We start from the raw sequence: 9993 nt of genomic DNA on the forward strand, positions 1-9993 counted from the left end.
AAAAAATCAGTGCACATATTATCCAGGGATGCCACTCGAACATGCTACGAAAACTTATCTTGCAGCAGCTAGGCATCTCCCTGGAAGGCCAAACTCCAGAATAGGCTGCAATGCATCCAGAACGCCTCCGCTTGCCTCATCCTGGACATCCCCCACCACTGCCACATCACAAGCCACCTGAGAGACCAGCACTGGCTCCCCCTCAACAATGGAATCACCTTCAAACTCCTCACCCACGCTCACAAAGCACTGCACAACACCAGACCAGAATACCTCAACAGATGGCTCTCCTTCTACACCCTGACTCGACAGGTCCGCTCCGCCGACCTCACCCTCGCAACCATCCAACGCATCTGCAGAACTACAACTGGCAGCAAATCTTTTTCGCACCTCGCCGCCAAGACGTGAACACTCTTCCCACCCACCTGCTCCAGACCAAGCACCTCCTTACCTTCAGGAGACCACTCAAAACCTGGCTGTTTGAGCAGTAGCAGCACCCTAGCGCCACCCTTCCTCCCCCCCAGCACCTTGAGACTCTCACGGTTGAGTAGTGCACTTTACAAATTCCCTGATTGATTGAATACTGATCTTGGCTCGAACCCACAAACTGTCTGCTGTTCACGCTGATGCCATGGCCGCAGTGAGGGGGCAATCAATATCGGCAGCCACTGTCCCTCAACAGCCTACCATGAAAGAGGAACCGGTCCACACCATCCAACTGCGCCAATCCTCCTGGCGACAGCCCAACACATCAAAACAAGGCGAAGGTACGTGTGGCAGCTGTGGATACGAGCACAAAACACTGGGCAGATGCCCAGCGAGGGGAAAAATCTGAAACAAATGTGGTAAAGGAAACCACTTTGTCAAGATGTGTCGAATGGGAAGAGTCACACAGACAGAGTTCAAATGAAAAGCGGCCACCATAAAGAACATAAGTCCTGGGGATACCATCCCCGGAGGGCGCACGGACACAAGAATGCCAATGTACGAGGAGGACGATGAAGAGGACATCTTTGTCATCTCATTCACCCGATGGCAACAACATAAATGGCAACTGCCCCCCATGAGCACAGTCATGATAAATGACACCCCAGCAACAGTGCTGATTGACACAGGCGCCTCTGTCAATGTCATGGACAATACAATGTATCAAAGGCCCTCGCCTAAACCGAGTCTGTTGCCAAGCAACACAAAAATCGACAACTATTTAGGGCGTGACCCACTTCTGCTGCAAGGCACCATAGAGATGTCCGTTACCAACCAAGAACACGCAACCACAGCCAAATTCTACATGGTCAAGGGGAACACTGGCACTCTATTGAGGTGTCACACTAAGGAGGATCTTGAACTTGTTTTCTTTGCACGCCAGGTATATTAATCACACATAGAGTCCATCCTCTACAATTTCCTATAGTTGTTCGCAGGAAAGGGAAAGCTCAAAGGCACGCAAGTAAAACTGCATATTGACCCGATAATAACACCAGTGGCGCTGCGGCACCAGAGGGTGCCTTTTCATCTTCGACCGTTGGTCGAGAAAGAACTGCAGATGCTGGAGGACGAAGGTGTGATCGAAAAGGTTGAGGGACTAACCCTCTGGCTGTCGCCGTTGGTAATAGCGCCCAAGCCGAAACAGCCAGGGGCCATCCAACTCTGTGTGGACATGCGGTTATCAAATCGCGCCATGAAAAGAAAACGTCACATCACACCCACGATGGACGATATAGTTGCAGATCTGAACGTAGCTCAATGGCTCTCAAAATTGGACATGAACTCGGGTTACAACCAGCTACAGTTGGACCCTGACAGCCGAAATGTCACCAAGCTTTCTATTCATGTGGGTTGCGACGACACAAAAGGTTGAGCTTCAGAGCATTGGCAGCAGCAGAAGTATTTCAAAACGCAATCAGGGAAACACTCTCAGGCCTTGCAGGGGTGATCACCCTGAGTGAAGACATCTTGATCTTTTCTGAGTCATGAGAGGAACATCATAGTCGTCTAAGAGCCACGCTGCAGAGACTCTCCGATGCGGGCTTCACACTTCACAAAAAAAAGTGTGTGTTCTACCAGACCTCGATTGATTTCTTTGGGTACATCTTCTCCAGAGATGGGCTAAGGGTAGACCCAAGAAAGGTAGAAGCCATTCGCCAGGGTCCCATCCCTCAGAATAAGACTGAAGTCCGGAGTTTCCTGGGAATGGCAACGTACTGTGGCCGGTTCATTCCCCAGCTAGCCACGATGGCAGAACTGCTCAGACAACTCACGAAGGTGGCTCACAAGTGGGAGTGGAGCCCTGAAGTGGACCAAGCCTTCCAAGATATGAAGGGGGTGCTTTTGGACAAGGTGACCATGGAGTATTTCCACCTGGAGAAGAGGACAGAAGTGGTGGTGGACGCAAGCCCCGTGGGGCTGCTGGCGGTTCTGCTACAGGAACAACATCACCAAGAATGGGCCCCTGTTGCCTATGCCAGTAAGGCTCTGTCCTCTGTGGATACATGGTATGCACAGGTAGAGAGAGAAGCGCTGGCAATTCGGTGGGCGTGCAAACACTTCCAGCTACACCTATACGACCATGAATTTCAGGTGGTCACGGACCACAAACCTCTGGTGTCGTTGTTTGCCGGATCATGGTGTCATAGCTTGTGACCCGGAGGAGAGGGCAGCCATGCAAGGAATGTGGAGAGTGAGGGACGAGCTGTCAGTAGTGGGCAATGGTCTCCTACTGTGTCATCAGAAAATTGTACTCCCACAGTGCCTATGAAACAATGTGGTGGAACTAGCTCACCAGGGGTGCCAGGGGGCGGCCAAGACAAAGGTGCGCCTCAGAGCCAAAGTTTGGTTTCCTGGCATGGACTCCAAGGTAGACGCCCTGGTAGGGAGCTGTTACTCCTGTATAATCACCTCTATCGAGCAGCCCACCCATCCAGTAGTCACTGAACCCACCAGTCAGAAACTGTGGTCAAAACATGAGTATGAATTTTGGAAGTTTTCCTGATGGGAGGCTAACAGCAGTCCTGATTGACTCTCAGACGAAATTTCCTGTGGTGGAAGTAGTGACCTCCACTGCCTTTGAGAACATGAGACCGGTGTTAGAGAAGGTATTTGCGATATTTGGTCTCCCCAATGAAGTCCGAACAGACAATGGCCCATCATTTCAGGGGCAAGAGTGTAAGAACTATTTAGGGGGGCTTCCATACATCCCCGCAAGATCATGCCAGACAGGCTGCAGGCCAACAGTGATGTTGAAAGATTCATGCGGACACTCAACAGAGCATTGAGGATCAGTGTGGAAAGAGGTGAAGATACCGAAAATTGTCTGCATCAGCTACTTAGAGCCCATCGACAGACACCTCACAGTACCACTGGTTGTGCCCCAGCTTCTCCGATGTTCAAGGTGGCTCGGCAGGATTGCATCCCGGCTGGCTCTCAGTGGGAGCCCCCTGAGTTGGATACGGAAGCTGCTCAACAACGATGTATGCAGAGCAATCAGAGATTGCCTGCCCGAAGAAGGACCAGATGTCACAATATTCAGGTGGGCAACCAACTAGTCGTGAAAAAACAGCATCCAGGAGGGAAGTTTCAGACTACCTTCGAACCTGAGGCGTGGAAGGTTGTGATGGTCAGAGGGACCATGGTGACAGCCCAGATAGGAGAAAGACAAGTGACGAGAAACATATCGTGTTTCAAACTAGTAGGTACATCTAAGGAGATTGGAGAGGAGGATGGAGAAGATGAAGGTGTCATTGGAGGAATAGAACATGGAGTTGAGGAGAGATCCGGTGGCAGAGAAGTGCCATGTCCCACATCGGCAGAACTAGCAGATGAAAAGGGCGGTTTGGTGTTGGGTGGTCAGAATGAGAGGTATCATCTCCGGGCCAACCCTGCACCCAGCCAGAGACTCAGAAATTTTACCTGTTAATAGAGACTATCTGACAGAGATGGATAGGCTCCGGATGTCTGGACAACGGTTTGGTATTTGTCCCTATTTGTTTTCTGTATGTTCTTCTTTTTGCCCTCTCCGTTTTCTATTTTTTCTTTTAATTAAAGCCTTGGAGGGATGTAGAGAGTCACCCGGGCTCTTCTATACTTTGTTGCCCTTTGCAGGCGTGAGGGCAGGCCACCGGCTGAGTTTATAAATAAAAATGGGGCTGCTATCGGAGGCATTCCCCCGGAACTTCTATACCTAACGGTGCCCGAGTGTTTCTGTGCACAGCGGCGGCAGCAGGCCCTGCACTACTCTACACCTGTGAATGTTCTGGATGGGGCATTGCACAGAAAAGGAGCATCCTCACTCCTAATACTTCTGTTTTTCGCAATCGTTTTACCAATAGTTTCCTACTCTGTAAATGCACTGATTAGCCTCTGTCAAAGGCAGGCTGGAATGGGAAGGGGACCACCTGTATTTAATGTGAGGATGGCTGACAAGCTTTTTTTATAGACAAAATAATTTCCAGAATGTCAGGGAAAAACAATCATTGTTTAAAGAGGGACTCACTAAATAGTGCACTTGGAAGGAAATCTGTCTACAGATAATTGGCTTCTTAGGTGATGTTGGAACATGGCCTTCTCTGAAGGGTCACCCCAAACATTTTGCCTTCCTCATCTTCTTTTTCTGGCCTCGCTTTTTTTGGCTTTTAGGACTTCATTCACTTTACAATTGCTAACCAGTGCTAAAGTGTTTGTATCTACTCCCGTAAAACATGATAACATTGACAACAAAAAAATCTCATTTCGGATACAAGGAGTAAATTGGGCCCAGTCAGCACATACATTCGAACTTAGAAATATTTCTGAGAAAAATGTTCTGAGAAGGTAAAGTTTAGTGGGGTAAGTCTGCAGGATGTGTCTGAGGCAGGAGTGTCATCTTCAAATTGCCTCAGGTCCTAGCCATGGTGAAGGTGTCTACGTTAGAACATAATTGCTGAAATGGAAGTGGAAAATTGCCAGCAGGAGGAGCCAGGGAGCTCTAGCCAAAGAGAATTCCAGGAGGTTGGATACCCTGTTGGAGAAGGGATTTGCTGCTGCAGAGAAGAACGTATTGGGGAAAGCCACAAAGTTAATTTGACCAGCGATGCACCTCAGGTGGCAAAGTAACAAGGTTGGGCCTTGTCTCCTCTTGTTTCTCAGAGCAGTTTTTATCCCAAAATGTTCCCCACTTTTGCATTTTGGCTATTTGGGCACTTTTTGTACCACTTCCAAGGGTCCAGGACTGGAGGGACACCACTTGGAGGGTAAGGGCTCACTCAAGCTGGGACCAGTTGAGGGTTCAAGATGGAAGTAGCCTTTTGTAGCCACAGGTACTGGGACAGTTGAAGGTCCAGTCCTTGTACTCAGGCAGAAGGTGAATGGACAACAGGGCAGCAATCCAGCAGGGCATCAGTCTTTGAGAGCAGCAGTTCACCAAAGTGTCTGTCTTTCCAGCAGCACAGCAGTCTTTTTCCTGGCGGAATATCCACAGGTCCTGAAGTGTACTGAAGAGTTGATGTCTGAGATCTGACTTTTATACTCAGGTGCCCTGGTTCTGGAAGTTGTGGGAAGCTTCTAGACAGTTGTTTTGAGGTGCTTGGAATTTCTTGCTGCCCCGGCCATGGCTCCAAGCTGGCTGCAGAAACAATGTGAGATTGTTTGGCCCTATGTGTGAAGGCAGAGCACAGGCTATTCAGTTGTTAGTGGGACTGTACTCAGCTCCAACCACCATCCTGCCAGTAGATGTCCATTCAGTCACACCTGTTCCCTCTATTGTATGACTTTCTGGGAGAAATTCACAAAGTCTAACTGTCAGTTACACTCATTTTTTTAAATGGTAATTTAAAATCTGACTTTACCATTAAATAGCGTTTATCATTACAATTTCAAAGACATCAAGGGCCAGATGTAGCAACCGTTTTGCATGGTGCAAACTGCGAAATTCACAATTTGCGCCATGCAAAACAGGCATCATGATGCACATTCCCATTTTGCGAGTCGGTACCGACTCGCAAAAAGGGAATGCGACTCGCAAATAGGAAGGGGTGTTCCCTTCCTATTTGCGATTTGCACAGCGATGCAATTCGCAGTTAGCACCCATGTGAAGTGGGTGCTAACTCATTCGCAAAAGGGAAGGGGTCCCCAGGGGACCCCTTCCCCTTTGTGAATGTCAGCAAAAATATTTGTTCAGAGCAGGCAGTGGTCCAATGGACCACTGCCTGCTCTGGAAAAATTAAACCAAATGGTTTCATTTTTTCTTTTGTATTGCAACTTGTTTTCCTTTAAGGAAAACGGGCTGCAATACAAAAAAAACTGCTTTATTAAAAAAGCAGTCACAGACATGGAGGTCTGCTGTCTCCAGCAGGCCACCATCCCTGTGAGTGCAGGGAATCGCAAGGGGGTTGCAAATTGCGACCCACCTCATTAATATTTATGAGGTGGGTCTTTGCGACCCCCTTCCGATTCGCAGATGGTGTCATGGACACTGTTCTGCATATGATTTTGCGACTCACAAATTGCGAGTCGCTCCGACTAGCAATTTCCAAGTCGCAAAATCATATCTTCCTACATCTGGCCCCAAATGACATAGTTACCTTCTCCCAATTGGAAATTACAACTTTTTAAATGTAATAAGGAATTCCCAGTGTTCTCTTATGCGGGAGGTAGGCCTCACAGTGGTAAAAAATGAATATAGGAGTTTGTTACTACCAGGACATGTAACACTTAAAAGTACATGTCTAACCTTTGCTTTATGCAGCACTCTGGCCTATAAGCTATCTAGTCCTTAAACTAGGGGTAACCTACATGTAATAAAAGGAGAGTGTAAGGCTTAGCAAGGGGCTTCAAATGCCAAGATCACATGGCAGTTTAAAACAGCATTCAGGCTGCAGCAGCAGACCTTGGACATGTTTTAAGGCGCTACTTAGGTGGGTGCCCAATAATTGCTGCAGGCCGACAGGTAGCATTTAATTTACAGGCCCTGGGTATGTGGTATACTCCTCTACAAGGAACTTACAGGTAAATTAAATATGCCAATTTAGGGTAAGCCAATTTAACTATGTTTTAGGAGAAGAAGAACAAGCACTTTAGTACTAGTTATCAGTGGTAAAGTGCACAGCGTGTTGAGGCCATTAAAAAAAGTGCAGCAAAAAGGAGGAAGAGCGGCAAAATGTTTGAGAGAAGACCACCCTAAGGCTGACAGGTCTAAAATAATGTCACAATATGAGAGAAATATTTCCATCACAATGCCTCACCATTCTTTCCACTTCCATATCCAAACCAGCCACCAGAAGTCAACATGAAGGTGTTCCTTTCTTTAACAATGGCAAAGTTCCCCTCATTGATGAGGTCTATAGGCCTGTTCCTAAGTCAAAATGGAACACAAAAAACAATAATCCCTTCCTTTTAACTCCCTCCTCTTTAATTTCATGTTGTGGAGGAAAGCACTTGTCAGGCCAACTCTTCATGACTGAGTTTGAGGTCATACATTTTCATCACACTCTACATTGCCCCCAACAACATTTCCTTCTGAGATGAAGCAGAATCCACCTAAAACATTTAAATAATCTTCCCCACAATCCATAAACTCAGGAATATACTCTTCATCAAAAATATACACGTGACTCCACCACCCATCTCCTGATGCAGGCTTGCAATCATCTCAACCCTTTCAGTGGCTTGTGATTGGACCTGATTGTAGATACACAACCCCCCAAAAACCTCTAAAATGTCTTAGCTGCCCAACTCACAGCCAACACTTTTTTCTCACTTACAGAAGTTAGGTTCAAAAACATTTACACACTAGAAGCACATGTGATAACTTTATTGAACTCACCATGTTTTTTGCAAGAAGAAAAGCCCCCAGTCTCTTGCTACTGGCACCTGTGACATGAACAGTTTATTTTTCTGGAACGAAATCTTTAAAATTCTGAGCTGATTAAGAGAAAAAAACCTGCAACACACTATTATGTCCACATACAGTCCATCCCTTGCAGTACAGGACTGGCTAAGATGATAGGAATAAAATGACTGTGGAATTCTACTCTCCTCTACAAGTTCCACCTTTCTTCACAACCCTTTTTGTATAATGACATGTCCCAAAGATGTGATCTACTCGCAGTCAAATTTGCAAGTCTCTTCTTTCTACAGCATTTTAGCATGTTCCAATCTTTTTAAAACTTCATGGTTTCTGGAATAGCATTTCTGCCAGGTTGTACCAAAAACAAGAACATAATCTTCGAAACTCCTTACTGGTTTCAGTTCACCCACCAGATTGTGCATAACTCTCTGGAACACTAACACAACTAAGGCAACCCTAAACAGCATCCTGAGGTACGTGCATGAGCCCATGGGGATTACAAAAGCTATGAGATCCCACAAACTTTAGTGGCCTAATCTGGCACCTAGCAGGCACCATTTCTAGTGTGGTAAAGAACTTTGAATTCAATATAGTCAACAGCATTTCATCTGCATTGAGAATTTATATACAAATACCTCAAAGTTCAACCTCCTTAGGTCCACACATTTGGAGACTGGGTTACTGGTTGAGAGAGGTGAAAACATACACAAGCATCAACCACAGTATCTGTCAGGGTGAAACACAAACAAATCTAAAATTAATCCTCTAGTAGCATGACACAATGTAGTCAGAGTTAACTTCAAGGCAGTCTGTAAAGTATTCATGCAGCACTACAAACAGTAATAAAGTAAAAACACAACACAAGAAAACTCCCACATCAATTTAGAAAGATAAAGTCAAATGAAATACATTATTTGAGACCAAAACAACAAAAATCTATTTTGTAGAACCAGAGATAAGGAATTTTAAAGATTTAAGTGAAAATAGGGCAAAACTGTGGTTATCTGGTTAGACCAGACCAGGAAAAAGTCATAAGTTCTGACTGACTGCTATGGAACAAGGACCAAGCTAGGTCTGCTGAACAAAGTACCTACATTCTAGGTTGCAGAGTGCTTTAGGATCCCAAATTAAGCATGTGTCATGCAGAAGCAGCTCCAATAAGCTGCAGGGCTGTGATACAGAGTCCTGTGTCATTGCCTAGGATGCTGTTACCAAAGGGCTTGTTATGTTAAGGTCTGCATTGCGGATGTGTCACACAGTACGAATCTGAGGGGACCCCAGGCATACAAAAGGGCAGATTTATGAAAAGTGGCGCTGCACAAAGTGCAGCGCCACTTTTCTACCACCCCTTAGCGCCCCACTAATGCCACCATGTGTGCGCCATTACTAATATACGGTGCACCATGGTGGTAGTAGGGGAACTAGCATCAGATTCTTTGACACTAGTGCAGAGCTTTGCAGGATTAGCACAAAAACAAATTGCCTCCTTTCAATGGCTGCTCTGAGCAGGCATTAAAAGTGCTGAAAAAATGACGCAAAGAAAGCTCTTAAATTTCTTTATGCCATTTTGTTGCCCCCCCACCCTCCAATGGGGGAACGTCCCTTTGCATACAGTGCACCTGGTGTAGGCATAATGTAGTGCAAAGGGTTACAAAGTAGCAAAATGCATATATTGCACAATTTAGTAAATTTGGTACAGTGATCTTGGTCTCGTTGGGCCATATTAGCATAAAACATGACGCTAATGTGGCACAAGGAGCAACTAGAGGCTCTTAAATCTGCCCCAAAGTCTTTCCTTGGACATGGGTTGCACAGTGGCAGTTCCGGAGCAGAGCTGCAAGGAAATGTGCTGTGCTGCATAAGTACTGCCCAAAAGACCACAGCTAGGCTGGCAGAGCACCTTCAGGATACCTTCCAAGGGTTCAGTACTGGAATAGCAATGTATGACTTTCAACAAACAGAGTCCAAGTGCTGGGTTTAAGATGATTCCGCTTTTTCTGTCACTGAGACTCCAACAAAGAGGCCAGACAACTAGCCCTTGGAGTCACTCTGGTAGCCCTGGGATCAAGATGCAGGTCCAGTACTTTCATTTGGGTAGCAGGGCAGTGCACACACATGGCAACAGAGTAGAGGTCCGTCTTGCAGAAGAGCAGCACAACAGTTCTTCTGAG

The sequence above is a fragment of the Pleurodeles waltl genome, chromosome 5 (assembly GCF_031143425.1).
Source record: "Pleurodeles waltl isolate 20211129_DDA chromosome 5, aPleWal1.hap1.20221129, whole genome shotgun sequence".
NCBI lineage: Eukaryota > Metazoa > Chordata > Amphibia > Caudata > Salamandridae > Pleurodeles > Pleurodeles waltl.